The following is a 21,728-nucleotide window of genomic DNA, read 5'->3' as shown; positions in this document are numbered from 1 at the left end:
TCGACTTGTATTATGATTTTTCAAATTGTTGACCCTCTATGGAGTAGGTTCCGAAATAATGGACAAATATTGTCCATTTCGTGTCGGACTTAAATAAATATGATATAAATATTGCGACGTGTGAGGTTTGGACATCAATTACTTCTTTAACTTTATATGAAATAGGTGATAATTTTTAGAAAATGTAAAATGTGCGAGAGGTACCAGATATAGCCGACGGAAGTGGTCCTTCACTTCGTCTAATAGAGATAAAATTTTTTGCGAAATCATAAATTCCGATTAATTCCATATTTATCTCTGGTTTCTGGTTGAGTGAAATATTTAGTTTTAAAGAATCGCTGACTCGTTCGACAAATTATGTCTGATAAAAGTATTGAAAATTGTGACCCTTTATGGGTGAGGTACACAGTAGGGTTTCCAAGATACATATCATCTTCACAACAGATCTTATGTTAACAAAAATGTTTGTCTGATCTCTATTATCCATCATTTATAATAGATCTTGTGTTGATGGAAAAATCATACCAAGTCTGGAATGAGCTTCATGGATATTCAAAATTTTAATCCTTTGTGGGAGAGGTACGAGAAAAAGTAGTCCGATCTCTACCATCCTTGTAACAGATCTTGTGTTGATGGAAATATTGAGATACCAAACCTGAATGGAATAGGATCTTAATTTCGCGTTTTATGAGAGTCATAGATTTTCAAAATGTTGACCCTTTGTGGGGGAGCTACCTAAAGGAGTGGACCAATATATACCATCTTCACAGAAGGTCTTGTATTAATAAAAATAATGGAATGTGTGAAATATGAAGAGAACTTATTTTCAATTTTATAATCGTTTTGGTTATTCAAAACTTTGACCCTTTGTGGGTGAGGTAGCAGAAGAAATGGTCCGATCTCTACCATCTTTATACCCTACAACACTATGTGTTGGGGGTATTATAAGTTTGATTAGGCCAAAAATTATGTAACACCTCGAAATATTGATTTCCCACATAGGAAAGTATATATGGATCTTCCTAGCTCGCCGAGCTGAGTCGATCTAGATATGTATGTCCGTCCGTCCGTCTGTCCGTCTGTCCATGTTAATTTGTAATCACTCTACAGGTCGCAATTATGGCCCGATCTTCACGAAATTTAGAATGGAGGTGGGGTTAATGTCAGAATAGAACCCTATTTCTTTTGGAGATGATCGCATAATATTTAGGGGTCGAAATGGACCAAAAACTGAAAAAATCCTGATTTTGCAGTTGCTCTACAGGTCGCAATTATAGACCAATCGACGCGGAAGTTAGCATGGGGCTAGAGCTTAGGGCTGGGCAGAAGCCATCCACTTTTGATGGTCATCGGCTAATATTTAGTGGGTGAAAAAGGCTATGACATTTGAGTTAAATAAAATCAAATCTTCCATTAAACCGCGAATATTTTTAGTCCCGGCGAAATCACAAATAGACAAACAGGTCAATTCTGACCGTTACGTAGATGCCGATAGTAAATATATCGCTTATATATAGCGAAATATATAAAATACATATATACAAAGAAAGAGGATGTTAGCTAAAATGCTTATACCTCAAGAATGGGTGGATCGATTTTGACAAATTTTGTCAATTCAAGCATAAAATCTAAAAAAATCTCATAAAAAGATACCAGTAATGATGTTATTATAGATTTTGTAGTATTTTGTGACATTTTTTATTTTTTCATATTTTTTATCGCATGCGATTTTTTCATTTTGACTTAAAATATTGATGTGTATATTTTGTAATATTTTTTCATTTTACAACACAGGTTGGGGTTATTATATACAGGCTGCAATTATCCTCACGAAAAAGGGTAGGGTTAGGCTCAGAATGGCTAGGCCTATTGTTTTCAAATATGTCCGCAATATATTTAGAGGTTGAAATGGACCAACAACTAAAATTTTTCCTTATTTTGCAGCCTTTAAAAAGTTAACAAATTGAATACAAAGGAAATCTCGCATGAAGTCAGAGTTTATGACATACCAACATTACTTACAGGCGATATTCGAAATACACAAAAAGTGAACTTCTGGCTTGTTTATGCTGATTTCGTTGATAAATAAAGCCAAATATCGTAGACAAGCAACTCTTGCTTTTGGAGATGATCGCAAAATATTCAGGGGTTCAAATGAACCAAAAACAAAAAAAATTCCAGCTCACACAATTGAAGAGAGTTATGAACAGGGAAGAATTCTAGCATTTTGGATAACCATTGGTATATGTAGCTGTAAAATGGACCACAACAAATACCAGCATGATGGAGTGCGTAAATATTGGGCAAATGTCCCTGGTCAAAACGCTAAGGGTAATATCTGGGCAGTGGTCCAAGACATAATTTCAAAAGCGAAAAGCTTCTAACATATTGTAGTGTTGTAGGGTATCACATGGTCGGCCCCGCACGACTATAGCCTTTGCTTACTTGTTATAACAGATCCTGTTTTGATAGAAATATTGAGATGTACAAAGTCTGAATGAAATCGGATGTTATTTTCGTATTTTATGAGCTTCATGGTTATTCAAAATTTTGACCCTTTGTGAGGGAGGCACCAGAAGGAGTTGACCAATATATGCCATCTTCACAGAAGATCTTGTATTAATTGAAATAATGTGATGTGTGAAATATGAAGAAAATCGTTTGCTTATTTGGATTTTATAATCGTTTTGGTTATTAAAAACTTTGAACCTTCGTGGGGGAGATGCCAAAAGCAATGGTCCAATCTCTACCATCTTTATAAAAGATATTGTGTTGATGGAAATATTGAGATGTACCAAGTCTAAATAAAATCGGATGTTAATTTTACGTTTTATGAGCGCCATTGATATTCAAAATTGTAATCCTTCGTGGGAGAGGTACCAGAAGGAATGTTCCGATCACTGCCAGCTCTACAACAGATCTTATATTTATAGAAATATTAAGATGAAGCAAGTCTTAAGGGAATCGAATGTTAATTTCGGTCTTTATGACTTTCATGGTTATTCAAATTGTTGACCCCTTGTGGGGGTGGTTTCAGAAAGGGTGAATATTTGAAGAGGTGAACCGCTTTATAGCATCTTCACAGCAGATCTGGTATTAATAGAAATAATGAGATGTGTTAAATATGAAGATAATCGTATGATTATTTTGGATTTTATACTCATTTAGGTTAATCAAAACTTTGACCCTTTGTGGGGGAGGAGGGGGGATCTGATCCCTCCCATCTTTATAACAGATCTTGTGTTGACGGAAATATTGAGATGTGCCAAGTCTGAATGAAAACGGATTTAAAATTCGCGTTTTATGAGCTTAATGGATATTCAAAATTTTTACCCCTTGTGGGGGAGGTACCAGAAGATGGGCACCGATATATTCCATCTTCACACCAGACCTTGAGTTAATAAAATCGGAATATCTTTTCTCTTTCTGTGCAGTAAAATATTTTTTTTTTTTTTTTTTTTTTTTTTTGAAAATGTCGATCTTTTGTGGTGGAGGTACCAGATTTAGTCCGAAAACCATTATTTCGATGAGGCACGATTTGGCCGTTTCAAATGATATATACCCTCTGTAGCCATATGACTGAGGGTATAAAAATACTTAAATTTCTTTTGAAAATGAGAAAATTAGGAATTTTATTATTTCTGTACCATATGGCGTATGACTATTATTAATTCCGAGTACCCTTGGTAATTTGTTTATAACTTTTTTTCTGTGGCAAAAATTTTCAAAATCTAAAAAGACTTTGTAAGAAGATACTTCACGGGAAAAATATAATTTTTTTTATATATTTATTTATTATAATTTATTTATTTATATATATTTTTTTGTTGTTTAGTTTTTTCTTGTTTCTTTTTTTTTCCTAAAAATTCTTAATGAGGTATAATTTTTAAAAAATTTAGAATAGTAGAAGAAGAGAAGAGTTTTCTTGGTCAACGAAGACTTCAAGTGCGACAAATCAAAGTCTTTCGGAAAATTTATATCTTATGGTCAATAACAAAAATTTTCATAATTTTAAAAGAATTTCTACGAAGACGCCGTTCGTCAAAAATCAAAATTATTTTGTACTTTTTTCTGGGGAATTTAGAGTATTTTATTGTTAATAAATACAATTCGAAAAGTACTTGAATTTCTGTTGAAATTTAATAAAAAATTAGTTTTTCTAATTTCCGTACCATATTGCGTATGAATATTATTAATTCCGGGTTACTTTTGTATATTAGTTATAACTTGTATTCTATAGCAAATATTTTTAAAATTTCAATTGATTTTGCAAGAAAATACCTCGCGGCCAAATTACGTTGTTGGAATTCGTGTTCTAGGGCGTGGTAATTTTTGGAAAAATCGATGACCATAAGAATTCGTTAGGAATTTATATCGATAGCCACCGGATCGGTGATCTAAGTATTTTGTGTGCCATCAACTCAGGCGTCCTAATTGTGAGAAGTTTACTAATCACTAAGGTATGTACAGAGAGTAATGGATTGTTATTAAATTTGTTAAAAATGTAGTGGAATTCCTCTTAGAAATAAATGAATAATGCATTTTTTAAATTTCGTACCATATGGCGTATGACTACTATTAATTCTGGGTCTCTTTTGTTTTTTGTTCATAACTTGCGATGTATGGAAAATATTTTCTAATTTTTAACAACATTTGCAAAAAGGCCCTGTACGGAATAAATAGAAATTATTTCATTCATGTTAACTGGGACGAATTTAAAGCAAAAATTAATTTAAATAAATAATTTGTAGAAATTATTCGTATGTGTTAGTTTGCTGATGTGAGAAAAAGTGCAAACATCAGCGTGCATAAAAGCTCATCTATGGCATATGAACCGTATTTCTGAAATACTGAATAACTTGGTGGCTACAAGAGCCTTAGTATCCACATAGAATATAATTCTGATTTTTTTAAATTTCAGTAACATATGGCGTATGACTGTTATTAATTCAAGGTTTCTTTTGTATTTTGATAATAACTTGGGTTCAATGGGACATTTTTTCAAAATTTAAAAGGATTTTGTAAGAAGACATTTTACCGCAAAAATAGAATTTATTTAATTTCAGTTGACTGGAGAATTTAGGGCTTTACCAGTACCCAAACTATACGTTCCGTAATATATGAAGTATTCTTAAATTTAAAATATATTTTTTAGTCATTTATTCCCTTTTGCTTAACATTACCATAACTTCTTATATCCTGTTGTAGCGTACAACAAAACTTATTTAAATATGGAGTTTATAAATATTACTCTTTATTTTTTGTTTTTTATTCTCAAAAAAAAATTCTAAAAGATCCAGCTCATTATGTGGGTATGAACAGTTTACCTAAGTATCATCATAATAAAGGAGTAGTTGAGTACATGCATATGTATCTTATCCCATACTCTGACTGTGTCTATTTAAATATGGTATTTAAATGTGAATATTGAAATAACAAAGACTAAACAAAAACCCAAGCACTCTCTCTCTCTCTCTCTCTCTTCCCTTCTTATTCTGATTCTTGAAATTCCATTCACATTCATTTCCATCCAATTTTTCCTCCCCACTTTTATGCTTTTCATAATGTGTAGTTAACATTTCCTAATTGTATGCATGCGTTTTTAACGCCTACAGTTATGCTTTGTAAATGTACAAAATTGTTGATTTTTTATTTCTATTTCTTTTGATGGAAATTTGCAATGTGTTAGACTAGGTGACTTTGTTTGCTATTAAAAAAGGAAGATATTTTATAAAGTTTGGGGAATTATGAATAGAATTTGTGATTTGAGTTAAATATTACGAAGAGAAAGATGGAAAGAAGAAACAAATTCAATATCAATGTGAAGGTTTCGATTATTCGTTTAAAATGGTTGATTTTATGGTCTTTAAGATATATTCATAAAAAATCCTTGATTAGACCTTGAAAATATTGATTTAAAAATCCATTCGTATTAGTTCTTGAAAAATTCACGATTATTGCTCTCTTAGTTTTTGAGAAATATTCTTGAAAAAATCAGGATTATTGCTCTCCTAATTATATAAAAAATCCATCCGTATTAATCCTTGAAAAATATTATTGAAAAAAATCGTGATTATTGCTGTCTTAATTTTTAAGAAAAATTCTTAAAAAAAACGGGTTTAGTCCTCGAAAATTAATGATTGAAAATGCCTGATTATTGTCCTGTTAATGCTTGATTGGTCCTTGAAAAATGTTCATTAAAAATAGGATGATTAGTTATTGCAAAATATTCTGTAAACAATTAATGATAAGTCCTTAAAATATTCAATAGAAATATTCCTTAAAAATATTATTTATACACTACGAGATCCTCGAAAATATTCTTTAAAAAATCCTTTGTGACTGGTTCTTATAAAATATTTATCAAAAAACATTATTTATATCAAAAAAAATATTGGAATTTCTTTTGAAAATTAATGAATAATGATTTTTTTAATATCGGTACCATATGGCGTATGACTATTATTAATTCGGGGTTACTTTTGTATTTTGGTCATAACTTGTGTTCTATGGAAATTATTTTCAAATTTTAAATACATTTTGCAAAAAAACACTATACGGCAAAAATCGAAATTAAAATAAATCATGTGTGGCATGCTTGTAATTAGAAAAATTTTCTTTAAATAATTCACGATTATTCCTCTCTTAATCTTAGAGAAATATTCTTAAAAATACGACTTGTTTTTGAAAATATTCATTAAAAAATACTTGTTATCGTTAAAATATCAATGATTATTGCCCTGTTAATTCTTGATTAGTTCTTGAAAAATTGTCTTCAATAAATCAATGATTAGTCATTGTCAAATATTCTTAAAAAATCCACAATAAGTCTTTAAAATATTCAATAGAAATAATATATGAAAAAATATTCATTATACAATACGAGATCCTTTAAAATATGTTTTAAAAAATCCTTTCGGGTTAATTCTTATAAAATATTTATCAAATACCATTATTTATTTAAAAATATTTCTCAAAAAATCACTATTATTGCTCTTTGGAAAAATTTAATTCAAAAACCAATTTAAAGTAATAATTTTTGGAAAATATTTGTATGCTTTAATATTCTGATTTGACAGCTTGAATCAAAGCTATTTTATGGCCTATGAGCCGTTAATACTGAATAATTTGATGGCTATAAGAGCCTTGGATATCCACATACGTTATAAATTTGATTTCTTTAATTTCCGTACCATATGGCGTATAACTATTATTAATTCAGCATTACTTTTGTATTTTCATCATAACTTGGGTTCTATGGGATATTTTTTCAAAATTTAAAAGGATTTTTTAAGAAGACATATTAGAGAAAAAATGAAAACTATTTAATTTCAGTTTTGTGCTGTGTGAAAAGCTTGTGATTAGAAAAAATTTCTGTAAATAATTTAAGATTATTGCTCGTTTAATCTTTCAGAAATATTATTTGAAAAATCCACGACTGGTCCTCGAAATATATTCATTAAGAAATCCCTGGATTATACTCGAAAAAATCGTTAAAAAATTCCACGATTATTGCCGTGTTAATCCTTGATTAGTCCTTGAAAAATAATCTTTAAAAAATCGAAAATAAATTATTGTAAAATATTCTTAAAAAACTAATGATTCGTCCTTAGAAAATATTCCTTAAAAAATCCGGTATAAATCATTGAAAATATTCTTCAAATAATCCTTGAAAATTATTCTTAAAACTTCACGATTATTGCCCTCTTTATTCTTTGGAAACATCCTTCAACAAAGATAGTCATAAATCCACACTTTACCCTTGCCAAATATTTTTATAGTATTTGAAAAACAATCTTTAAAAAATTCTACGTTTTAAATAATCCACGTTTACAGCCCGGCTAGACCTTGATTTTTTTCTTTTTGTCCTTGAGATATATCCTTCAAATATCTGTTCTCTAACAATACTATTCCTGAAAATAAATGAACTTATTTAGCATTTTTATTCGAAAACATTAAACTTGTAGCATACTTTCGTCTTTGAAAAACATTCTTTCAAATTCCACGCCTATAGACATGTTCGTCCTTGCATGTCCTTAAAAACTATTCTTTGAAAATCCAAGCCTTTAGACATTTTCTTCATTGAAAATATTCTTTAAAATTCGATGATTAGTTCTTAAAAATTGATAACTTGTTTCCTCCTATTCTGTGAGAAATATTCGTCATAAAAAATCCACAATTGGACATCGAACCATATTCGTTAAAAATCCTCAATTAATCCTTGAAAAGATTCTTTGAAAAATTCACGATTGTTGCCCTGTCAATCCTTGATTAGTCCTTAAAAAAAATCGCAATTAGTCCTTGAAAATTTTCTTACGAAAACCCATCAGCAGCCATTACAAAATATCCTCAAGAATTCACGATTATTTTCCTGTTTATCCTTGAAAAATATTTTTTAAAAAGTCCTCGAAATATATTAGTAAAAATTCACACTTTTTCCTTGCCAAATATTTTCTATGGTCTTTGAAAAATATTCTTTATAAAAAATTACACTTTAATTATTCTACGATTATTGCTAGTCCCTTGAATTATTTTCTTTAGAAAACATTGAGAAATTTCCTACAAAAATCCGAACTTCAACAATACCAATATTCAAAAAAGCAAACCTTTATAAAAGTCTTAGCATTGTTTCACAATTCCATTTGAATGGAATTATTTAAATAGTATTGCATTGCATCCACGACCCCCAGAGACAAGCAAAAATGGAAAAGAAAAAAAAAAACATTTATAAAATATTTATACACAAAGTTACATTTATTTTATTTCTTTCTCGTTTTTAAATCAACATTTATGTCTTTGGCATCTTGATAGACAATTTATGTATATGTATGTGTGTGTGTATGCAAAGCAAAACACATGCAAATGTATTGGTTTACATTTGTATCCAGCAAAAATTGTGTACTATGCAAATAGTTTGTATTTTCTTTTTTATTAAATAGCAAAGAAAATGCTGATGAAAATTCTATTCCGTTTTGCGTGTGTTTTAAGGAAATGTTGGAAATGATTTGGAAAAGAAAATTAGATATAGGTATCAGGAGATACTAAAGTCTGTATCAGAAATTTAAAAAGATACCATTCCACTTATGTGTACCTTAAAAATATATTTCTCTTCTACTGACAAGAAAAAAAGAATAAGAGACTCTTGATGACCAAGATCATGAACATAGAAAAAACATTCTTCCATAAAGAAACCATGAAAGCTTAACGTTGGCCTAGGAGAAACAATCATCCTAGGTAAGTCATCTGAAGGTGTATTGTCTATCATGATAATGGAGTAGGGGAAGGTCAACTGACGAATGAGTCAATGTAACCAATATTTCAATGGGATAGATCCCATTGATAGAACCGACGAATCAAAAATGATCCCGAAGTATTAATTTTATACCAGCTCGCATCAAATATTCTCAGAAAGACCAGCCCCCACAAAGGCTTGTATCAATAGAATCTAGTAAATGAGATTCTATTTTTATACCCTCAGTCAAAACGTGCCTAGACAAAATAACGGTTTTAGACCCTAGGTCTCTTTGGACCAAATCCGTCCAAATCTTTGGACAGTTGGAGTCGGTCTAGCGATGTCCGTCCGTCAAAGGGAGTATCCAAACTTGGAACATCATAATATTATTATTGTAAAACTTAGGTCGAGTTCGGAGATGGGCAATATCGGTTCACTCCTTCTGGTACCTCCCACACACAGAAAATAATTCACTGCACAGAAAGAGAAATGATAATCCGATTTTGCTCCAAATTTACAAATCCTTCTATTTGAATCAGCGAAAATATCGCTCCACTCCATCAAGTACCTCCCACACAAAGGGTCAACATTTTGAAAAATTATAACTATTATAATATGTGATATCGTTCCGATTGTCTTCAAATTACACAAAACAAAAGACCTTTATTAACACAAGGTCTGGTGTGAAGATTGGATATATCGGTCCACTCTATGTGGTACCTCTCCCGCAAAGGATCAACATTTTAAATAACCAGAACGGTCATAAAATCCGAAATAAGCATGCGGTTCTCTTCAAATTATAAACATCCCATTATTTCTACTACCTCAAGATCTGCTGTAAAGATGGACTGTGTCGGTCCACTCCTTCTATTACCTACCCCACAAAGGATAAACATTTTCAATATCCATGAAGCTCATAAAACACGAAGTTAACATCCGATCCCATTCAGATTTGGCACATCTGAATATTTGTATTAACACAGGATCTATTATAAGGATGGTAGAGATCGGAGCATTCCTCCCCCACAAAGGGGCAAATTTTTAAATATCCATGAAGCTCATAAAACACGAAGTTAACATCCGATCTCATTCAGACTTGGGACATCTGAATGTTTCTATCAGCACAGGGTTTGTTATAAAGATGGTGCAGATCGGAGCATTTCTTCTGATACCTCGCCCACAAAGGGGTCAATGTTTTGAATAAACAATTTTTGGTAACACAAGATCTGTTGTACCTGCGACCGATACTCGACAACTTGCTATATCACACCTTTTAACATTTTCTAAAAAATATCACGTATCTCATCTACCTGAAATCTGAATTAATTATTTTTATTATTATTATTATTATTATTATTATTATTATTATTATTATTATTATTATTATTATTATTATTATTATTATTATTATTATTAGTATTATTATTATTATTATTATTATTATTATTATTATTATTATTATTATTATTATTATCATTATTATTATTATTATTATTATTATTATTATTATTATTATTATTATTATTATTATTATTATTATTATTATTATTATTATTATTATTATTATTGTTATTATTATTATTATTATTATTATTATTATTATTATTATTATTATTATTATTATTATTATTATATTATTATTATTATTATTATTATTATTATTATTATTATTATTATTATTATTATATTATTATTATTATTATTATTATTATTATTATTATTATTATTATTATTATTATTATTATTATTATTATTATTATTATTATTATTATATTATTATTATTATGATATATTATTATTATTATATTATTATTATTATTATTATTATTATTATTATTATTATTATTATTATTATTATTATTATTATTATTATTATTATTATATTATTATTATTATTATTATTATTATTATTAGTATTATTATTATTATTATTATTACCATTATTATTATTATTATTATTATTATTATTATTATTATTATTATTATTATTATTATTATTATTATTATTATTATTATTATTATTATTATTATTATTATTATTATTATTATTATCATTATTATTATTATTATTATTATTATTATTATTATTATTATTATTATTATTGTTATTATTGTTATTAATAAAGGGTTGGTAGTATAGGTTCATAATAGGCATATACCATACAATTATCTACGATATGTAAACAATAACTTTTTTAATCTAATTTTTACTGTCAAAAAAAATCTAAAGGTAATGTCTTCTATGAAAATAATCACACACATACAAGCCACACAGATATGCATGCATATAATTTCATATCCTATCACTTCCTTCATGTGTGTTTTTCATGTTATGGCAAATAAACTTAAATATTTATGCTTATGTTGTTGTTATTGGCCTAAACAGCAGAAATGTCAGATTTTGAAATAACAACAACAAAGTAATTTACATAAAAAACACTTGAAAACAAATTTGTTGTTATTTAAAAACAAAACCAAGACAAAGTTATTGGACTCCGCCATAATCACGAATACAGGAGTAACACAAAAACATAAGACAGTGGTTTCGAAAAGGCCAATTTCAAAGGAAAAATTATAAAAAAAAATATTCCAAATTCCGGAACTTCTAGAAACTCAAATCGCCACTTAGAAGCAGGTATGACCTCTACGGGATTAAAGAAATCATAATAAAGCATAAAAATCATCTCAAGACAATCTTAATTTTCTTAAAAATGTTTGTTGCGCCTATAAGTATGCTTTGCATTTTAGAATATCTGAATTGTGACTTGGTCCTTTGTACGATTTAATTCCTGTTTTTGTTATCAACTTTTATTATTTTTTCTCTCTCTCTCACACCTCCCCACACATTCACAAAACCAAACAAATCTACAACTTATTGTTTGGCTTTCTTGTGGTTGTTTTTGCTGTCACTCTTGACAAGCAAAAAAAATCGGGTAAAGGGTAACTTATCTGTTGAGTTTGTTGTTGTGTTAAGGCATAAGTAAATTTCAGTGTAAAGGTGTGTATGTGTGTGTGCATTTGTGTTCGGCTGTGTGATTGTATTTAAACAGGTCTTTTGTATGATAAGTGCTTAACAGAAGTAAGATGTTATGTTAAGAAAATAAGCAAAACAAATACCTTGATTTCTTTCGTTCTCTACTCCCCTCCCGACCGCACTTCTTACTTTTTCTTCAATGTCTACTTGGCGGTTTATTTGAGTCTTTGTCTTGCCGGGTATTTGAGTGAGAGGGTATGTATGGGTGAAGTTTTTATCTGTCGGCAATTCTTAACTTCATTCACTTGATTTAAGTGCAAATAGCGTTTGTTTGGGGTAATATGAGGGAGTAGAGGGGAGGGGTTATAAGGAACGGAAAAAGGGGCCTTTGAAAGCCATAGTTATAGAAAAAATTTCTATAGATCTTTGGCTCTTGAAGATTTTCCGGTCCTTAGAAAGCTTTGTGAATGTTTTTGTCCTTAGAAGGCTTTGTGAATGTTTTTGGTCTTTAAAAAACCGTGAAACGTTCTAAGACTTCAAGAAAACCTGAAGAAGGTCCTTGGTCCCCAGAAGACCTTGAACATTTTTTCTGTCTTTAAACGAAACTTGGAAGAAAGTCTTCTGTTTATTAAACACCTTGACGGGATCTTTTCCATTGAAAAGACTCATAGAGCGTCTTCTCAGTGGAAAAAAATCCTTCCGATAGTCTCCTCCTTTCGAGGAGTTCGTCAAAGTATTTTCTCCGTTGAGAAGTTCTTCAGAGGGTCTCCTCCGATGGGAAAATCTCCAGCAGTCCTTTCTGATTGAAAACACATTCAGAGGGTTTTCTTAGTTGACGAGGTAATTCTGATGGTCACCTACTTTGAGAAGACCTTCAGAGGGCATTCTCCGTTCAAAAGATATTGATATGATCTTCTCATCAGGAAGACCTTCTGAGGGTCCTCTCCATCAAAAAGACCTTCTGAGGATCTTCTCCATTAAAGAACCCTTATGGGGACCTTCTTCATCAAAAAGACCTTTTGAGGGTCTTCTCCGTCAAGAAGACCTTCTGAGGAATTTCTCCATCAAAAAGACCTTTTGAGAGTCATCTCCCTCAAAAAGACCTTTTGGATGTCTTATCCGTCAACAAGATCTTCTGAGGGTCTTCTCCGTACAGAAGACCTTCTGAAAGTCTTCTCCGTCCAGAAAATCTTTTGAGGGTCTTCTCCGTACAGAAGTCCTTCTGAGGATCTTCTCCTCACAGAAGACCTTCTAAGTGTCTTCTCCGTACAGAAGACCTTCTGGGGGTCGTCTCCATAAAAAAGGTATTCTCTGAGGTATTCTCGTTACTGAAGACTTGTAACGTGTCTTCACGGCATAGAAGACATGTAGAACATCTTCTCGGCATGAAAGACCTGTAGGGGTTCTTCTCGGTATAAAGGGAGTCTTCTCGACATTGAGGACTTTGTACAAAGTGTTCTAGGTAGAGAAGACCTATAGGAAATCTTCTCGGTATAGAACACCTGTATAGGGTCTTCTCGGTATAGAAGACCTGTAGAAAGTCTTCTCGGTATAGAAAACCTGTAGAGACTGATCTTCGCTACAGAAGGCCTGTAGAGGATCTTGTCGTTATAGATGGCCTGCAGAGGGTCTTCTCGGTATAGAAGAATTGTACAAAATCTTCTCGGTATAGAAAACCTGTAGATACAGAATACCTGTAGACGATCTTCTCTTTATAGATGACCTGTAGAGGGTCTTCTCGATATAGAATACCGGTAGAGGGTCTTCTCGGCATGGAAGACCTGTAGAGAGTCTTCTCGGCATGGAAAACCTGTAGAGGGTCTTCTCGCTATAGAAGACCTGTAGAGAGTCTTCTCGCTATAGAAGACCTGTAGAGGATCTTCTCGCTATAGAAGACCTGTAGAGGGTCTTCTCGCTATAGAAGACCTGTAGAGGATCTTCTCGTTATAGATGACCTGTAGAGGGTCTTCTCGGTATAGAAGAGCTGTAGAAAGTCTTCTTGATGTAGAAGACCTGTAGAGGATCTTCTCGTTATAGATGACCTGAAGAGGGTCTTCTCGGCATGGAAGACCTGTAGAGAGTCTTCTCGGCATGGAAAACCTGTAGAGTATCTTCTCGACATAGAAAACCTGTAGAGAATCTTCTCGGTATAAAAGACCTGTAGAGGATCTTCTCGCTATAGAAGACCTGTAGAGAGTCTTCTCGCTATAGAAAACCTGTAAAGTATCTTCTCGGTGTAGAAGATCTTTAAAGAGTCTTCTCAATGTAGCACACCTTTAAAGAGTCTTTTCTACATAGAAGACCTCTAAGGGATATTTTCTACATAGAAGGCTTTTAAGGGTCGTCTTTCTTTTAATTTACGGTTTTTAAGAGATTTCTTCCACCTAGAAGACCTTTGAAGAGTCTTCTCAGTGTAGCAAACCTTTAAAGCGTCTTCTCTACATAGAAGACCTCTAAAGGATATTTTCTACATAGAAGGCTTTTAAGGGTCGTCTTTCTTTTAATTTACGGTTTTTAAGAGATCTCTTCTGCCTAGAAGACCTTTGAAGAGTCCCTCAGGGGAGGGTCTTCTCGTTGTAGAAAACCTGTAAGGGATATTTTCTGTGTAAAAGACCTTTAAGGAGTCTTCTCTACATAGAAGACCTCTAACGGGTATTTTCTACAAAGAAGCCTTTTAAAGGGTCGTCTTTTTTAATTGTCCTTTCAAGAGTCCTTCTCTGGAGGGTCTTCTTGTTATAGAAAACCTGTAAAGATATTTTCGGTGTAGAAGACCTTTAAAGAGTCTTCTCAGTGTAGCAAACCTTTAAAGAGTCTTCTCTACATAGAAGACCTCTAAAAGGTATTTTCTACGTAGAAAGCTTTTAAAGGGTCGTCTTTTTTAATTGGCGGCTTTTAAGAGATCTCTTCCACCTAGAAGACCTTTGAAGAGTCCGTCTGTGGAGGATCTTCTCGCTATAGAAAACCTGTTAAGGGTCTTCTCGTTATAGAAAACCTTTAAATCGTCTTCTCTACATAGAAGACCTCTAAAGGGTATTTTCTACATAGACGGCTTTTAATGGGTTGTCTTTCTTTTAATTGGCGGCTTTTAAGAGATCTCTTCCACCTAGAAAACCTTTGAAGGGTATTCTCTTTCTCAGAGTGGGTCTGTTGGTCCACTATTAATAATTAAGGCCCCTTCGATTGAAATTTAAGACCTCTTCTCCATTTTTACACCTTTCCCATAAAGTTGTTTGGCATGCGAGTACGAATGTCTGTATGTGTTCATACCCAACATACCAAAAAACCAATACAGCTTGAGAATAATATTATAAAAATATAATTTTTCAACAATGCTTGAGAAACACTTATGTTCCACAAACTTTTCTCAAATCTGTCCTTTGTTGACAAATTAGTTTTGATTTTTTGTGAAAATTGTCAGCAAGAAATTATTTTTTTTGATAAAAAAGCAAAATCAAGCGAATTTAGGACACATTTCTGGACCAAATTCTTAAGGTATGGATGAATAATAAATCCGAGAATCTTTGACATATATTATTTCAATCCCATTTCAGATTGGATGCATCAAAAAAGTGGCAGGAATTCAATAAATGTGTAGTCTTAGTGGAAGAGATGCAGAAGCTCAAATAAGGGAGAAGAAAGCGTCAGGTTATCAAGGCCACATGAGGCAGTGACTACTGGGATGTCCATCAAGAAAAAAAATGTGAAAAATGATTAAAAATTAATATTTTGTACTATTACAAAAATAAGCTTTATATAATATTATTTTCGTAAGCTTATTCTACAATTTCAAGTATAAGCTTATTAATAAGGGTTCCGTTTCGATTATTCTATACTTGTTATACAAACATTTTGCAATGTTTTCTCAAGATTTTCTCAAGCTTAAGGCTTATGTTCATAAGCTTATTGTAATATTATTCTCAAGCCATTTTGGTATGTTGGGTAATTTCAATATCACACTCCAACACAAACAAATTCTGGAAAAAAAAAACCGCAGACTCTTGAGGTAGAGATAGTCGCTATCATCCTCGTCGCCGTCCTCGTCTCCATTTTCTTTGGCGTTTGTGGTGTGGCATGACTTTTATGTTTATTTTCTTAACTTTGGCTTTCATATGGTTTTCTCCTTCTTTGTGAAGCTCGTACTCCGTTCCCTTAGCCCGCGACCTCTTACAAATTGTATTAGTAATTTTAATCGCCAAGTGTGTACGAGTGTGTGTGTGTGTGTTGCTGAGTTTTTGGCTGGGTACTTCAAAGTAAACGTATTTTTGTAATCCTTATCTCCTTAAATTGTTTTGCTTTGTGTGTGTGTGTGTGAGTGAGCATTCGCCGTTGTTGTTGCTACTGCCATTATCATTGTCATAATATTGTCATGGAGGCGTGCAAGTGAGTGACATTGTTGTATGTAGATATCAAATGCAGTAACAGCAACAACGACAACAACAAAAAACGTCATCAAATCTTAAGATAAACAAAGCCATGACAAATAAAATGAAGGTAAAGTGAATGAATGGCAGGTCGTTTGGAGAGGTATGCCATACTCGGCTGTTGGTGTGTATGAGAAAGAATGGGTGTGTGAGCATGTGTGCCCGTGGATGTGTCAAAGGATTATAATTGGGTATTTTTGAAAAGATTGTCAAATATTCAAATTAAACTTAAAATCCGGCAATAAATTTAAGAATTTAAGAAAAGAAAATAATTTTTAATAATCCTAAAATAAATTGTCTCGATTTAAGACCTCCTTTGAGTAAAAGGATATTCCTCAAAAAAGAGGATATTAAATATACTTTCTATGTTGGAAGATTTATTCTTATTGAAGAAGACAAAAAAGTGATTCCCACACATACAGGGTGAGATAAAAAACAGCAACCAATTTCAGTCTGATGCCATTTCTAAGCCACTTGTCCGACAGCTGTTAAAATTATTCCAGTGAAAGCTTATTATATTATTTACAAGCGTACAAAAGCATTTTGGTGAGAATTTTCCAGAAAAAAGTTATTCGTGATGGAATTCAAGCGTGATAGTGTGATTTCTTTATAATTGGGTGGAAAACCCTAAGAGGCTATCGTTAGAGCACTCCAGCATTTAAATGTAAATAAATCTTTTGTGTCTCGTACCAACGCTCGTTACCGTGATACTGGCAGCGTAGCCCGACGTCGAGGAAAGGGACGGAAGAAAACAACGACATCAGCAGAAATGGTTCGAAAGTAAAGATGCGACTGGATCAAAACCCGCGTCGCTGTGGCCGAAAAATGGCTTGTGAGCTGAACATATCGTAATATTCCATTACGGCAAATGTTGAAAAATAAGCTCGGGGTAAATCCATTGAAATTTCAAAAACTGCAAGAACTTACACCGCAACAGAAAGAAAATAGGCTCAAAAGAGCTAAAGAGTTGCTTCGCTTGGCCAAAAGTGGTGAACTGCCGAATTTGGTTTTCTCTCCTCCGATGAGAAAACATTCATTGTCCAGCAGTTTGTAAACAAACAAAATGATCGGGTTTACTTGCCAAAGAGGTCAGCTGAAAATGTGCACCTTCGGTTGTCCACCGGAACTCAAGCGCCGGCCATGGTGATGGTGTGGGCCGCCATAACAACCGATGGTCGCTCTCCGCTCGAATTAATCGACCGTGCAATCAGTATTAATGCCGAATATTATGGCGAAAATATTCTGGAAGGTCTATTAAAGCCTTGGGCACGCAGACATTTTGTCCGCAGACCTTGGACATTACTCAGCACGCGCCACCCAAGAATGGTTACAAAATGAGGTTCCTCGCTTCATTTTCAGCTCACAATGGCCACCAAAATCTCCAGATACCAATCCGTTGGACTATTGTGTCTGGAGTATTTTGGAAAGCAAGGTTGGCACTAAAAAATCACCTCAAGCAAGCGCTTCGCCGGAAATGGGCCAAAATATAGCAAAGCTACGGTTGACGGTTTCATTGGTCGTTTGGAGACCATAATTCGTGCCAAAGGTGACCGATTTGAACAAATCTAAATTTATTCTAAAATTTGATTCCATTTCCGACATTTTTTGTTTTCATTTAATAAAATTAAAAAACAAAAATATGGCGTTTGACTTTGTTGCAGATTTTTTTATCTCACCTTGTATGTATCTTTTATTTTGAACAAATCTAAACTTATTCGAAAATTTGATGCTATTTCCGACATTTTTGCTTTCATTGAATAAAATTTAAAAATGAATGCGTTTGACTTTTTTGCAGATTTTTTGTTATCTCACCCTGTATGTATCTTCTATTTCTGCTAGCGCCCTTAGAGAGCAATAAATATAACACTCAATTTCATGTCCTGAATATGTCTTCATATATTGTTTCAGAATTCCCGTAGGAGTTCCGTATATTATTCTAAACTTTTTCAACGAAGATTTTCGATTTTCCATCACCGCTTACGTATAATTGTTGTCGTAACGTATACGCAACATGGTGTACCGTCAATTTCTCAGGCTTTCTTTTTATTTGGTACTATCTCTTCAGAAAAATTGACCATACTGTAGGGGCTACTTTAACAGATTATATATTTAGCCAAAAATTCTCCCCGATGCCGGCAACGTACCTTGGAAACTGCATCTACTTCGTATGTTGTCTGCTGCCTATAATGGCTACGCTGACCCAAAATCCCCAGTGCTATAAATTTGTGTATACTAATATCTTCTTCCAGAATCCCTATCTTATCTCTTATTTCAATTTCAACTTACTGCCATTGGGATATTCTTCTTTCCCACTTCGGTTGCGTATAATTACTGTCGTAACGTATACGCTACCTCACACACAAATAATTTCTCTCTTTTTCAAAATAAACTGTTTACATTTTGTTCGCCTTCATTAAACGCCCTCCAAAATACGAACTCGCTCACAAAGTATTCAAAAAATTAATAAAAAAACTTAACAATTCAGTTTTGTTTTTGACAATAAAACGATTTCGTCTAAACTTTTTAATGAGGCTAAACCGCCGGCGGGACAATGCGCACACACGAACACACAGACACACAACAATCACAGAGTTCAATCACAAATGAAAACTTTTTGAAAGAAAATGAAAACGAACAAATTTTGATATCTAACACACATACACACACATATGTCACACCCATACCCCTGCAAAAGCTTGACAATATGTTTATGAGTTTTTTTTGGCCCATCTAGTACCCAACCTTAAATGGTCCTTAATTTATGGTGATATTTGTCTGAGAGACACATTGTGGTTTCCCCAACACCTCTTTCTCTCTCGCTCTCCTCTGCTTTTTTTATCAATTGTCTGCAGGCCAAACAGACAACATCTACTTATGATGCGTGTCACAACAAAGGCAAAAGGTGGAACTTTTTCTTGAAAGTGTTTTTCTTTTTTTTCGCCCTAACTTTTGATATTTAATTTCAAAAAGCAGATAAAATATGTGGTGGTAGAGAAAAGTTGTTTGTTTTGCGTACACGAAATTAAGAAAGTAGGAAAAACTCTCACGCCTTCTTAATGGCATGTTCTTTTGAGAAGTTTGACGGTTTAATCATAGGTAAGAGATTTACATGTGAGATGACTTTTTGGGAAAGGGCTAGTAGGCAATACTACTACACTTTTCTCAAAAGTAAGGACAATGAGGTTGGCTGTTTGGGCTTCATAGAGGGTTTGGGCTTCATAGAGGGTCCTGTGAAAGCCCAGATATGTTATGCTAAAGTCACAATTCATCACTGTTTTGAATTCTGATGCAAACTTTAACAAATCTCCATTAGAAGCGGCGGATTTTTGTTATTTTCCATGGTACTCAAGTGTGTATGATTATTGTTGTAAATCATACGTCACATATTTACATTTTCTATGGTACTCCAGTGCGTATGATTTTTGTTGTAAATCATACGTTACGTATAACCGATAATTTTGAAAATTCGTACGAAAAGTACTAAAAGGTACAAAATCAAATTTAAATTTTTATTTATTTATTTATTTATTTTTTTTTTTGATGGGTGAGAGCTACCTACAACTTTGAAACTATGCGTTGGCACAGTCGTGTTAAGGGGATATAGATGAGAGCTAGGTCCACTCATATGAGTGATTTCTGAAAATTTCTAATTTAAAGATTCGAAAGCAATGAAATGTACCAAACCCTAAAACACTTAAAACATTGAACTATCGGTGAGGGTTCCTTGTGGAATTTTTGGAAATTCGTACTAAAAGGAACTTTTAGGTACTAAAGACTTTGAAATTTTGCATTGGATCAATATTTGTGTAGATGGGTTAAATAAGCTGAAATTTTTACCAACTCCTACTTTAAGAGTAGGAAAACGACTAAAATGTACCAAATGCTACACACATTTTATTGATAGTTCTCTAAGAGTTAGAACTTGGTTGGAGAAAGGTGGAGTTTTTGAAAATTCGTATTTAAACGCACCAAAAAGTACTTTAAAGATACGAAACCTACTAAAAAGGTACCAAATGATACATACACAGGGCGAGATAAAAAAAACTGCAACAAATTCAAACGTTATAATTTTTACATTTTTCGTAAAAATTTTATTGAATGAAAGGAAAAAATGTCGGAAGTAGCATTAAATTTTAGAATAAGTTAAGATTTGTTCGAATTGATCAACTTTGGCACGAATTATGGCCTTCAAACAGCCAATGAGATCGTCACACGCTGCCGGAATGTTGCACTGCGGTATTTTGGCCCATTCCCGGCGAAGCGCTTGCTTGAGTTGATCGACACTACGTTACCAGTACCAGTATCACGGTAAAGAGCGATGGTACGAGACACAAAAGATTTATTCACATTTAAATGATGGAGTGTTCTAACGATAGCCACTTGTGGCTTTCCAGCCAAATATTAAGAAATCACACTATCACGCTTAAATTCCATCACGAATAACTCTTATTCTGGAAAAATCTCACCAAAATACTTTTTTACGCTTGTAAACAATATAATGAGCTGTCACTGGAATAATTTTAACAGCTGTCGGACAAGTGGCTTAAAAATGACAGCAGTCTGGAGTTGCTTGCAGTTTTTTCATCTCACCATCTTCAAATGTCTGTAACATAGGGTGTATGAATACTGTCGTCATTCATACCACCCAATGTTCTCATGAAAAATGCTAAACGAATACCATTCACTAATAGAATACCATTTTCCCAACAGAAAGTGATTTTCCAATCTAAGAAAAAAAACTGACAGAAACAATACTGGCCAAGAAACAGCAAACCTTCAGGTGTGACTAGTGTTTTTTTTTTTTCACTGGATTCTCACACAAATAACCATTTGTTTTAATTAAAAGGAAACCAGGGCAAATTCCAAAACCCAAGTGATGAAATTCCTTCCTTGTAGGTTATTCTAATATATAATTAAAATTGTAATTAATCATGTCATTGATTGCGAACGGGCAAATGGCACACCTTGTGGCCCGGACCAATCGCAATGGGAGCGTTGTGTATGACCCAGATGTTATGCGGGCCCCTCCACACTTGGAGGTCTTCAGTGTAATTACAAAACCAAGAAGATTTCAACATCGTGAAAATGCAAAAAAAATGCC

The 21,728-nt window shown here is 32.7% G+C and overlaps 1 long non-coding RNA gene across 1 annotated transcript; it reads left to right on the top strand.

The window, feature by feature from the left end:
• The first annotated feature begins 15,478 nt into the window (after positions 1-15,478).
• On the top strand, positions 15,479-15,996 carry LOC109614496 (uncharacterized). The gene is made up of 2 exons (XR_002195577.2): positions 15,479-15,698; positions 15,758-15,996. It is a non-coding gene; the product is annotated as an uncharacterized LOC109614496 (long non-coding RNA).
• The last annotated feature ends 5,732 nt before the right edge of the window (positions 15,997-21,728 follow it).

The sequence above is a fragment of the Musca domestica genome, unplaced genomic scaffold (assembly GCF_030504385.1).
Source record: "Musca domestica strain aabys unplaced genomic scaffold, Musca_domestica.polishedcontigs.V.1.1 55, whole genome shotgun sequence".
In the NCBI taxonomy this organism is placed as follows: Eukaryota; Metazoa; Arthropoda; class Insecta; order Diptera; family Muscidae; genus Musca; species Musca domestica.
The sequence above is the reverse complement of the archived record's forward strand: the minus strand, read 5'-3'. Positions and strand labels throughout refer to the sequence as shown.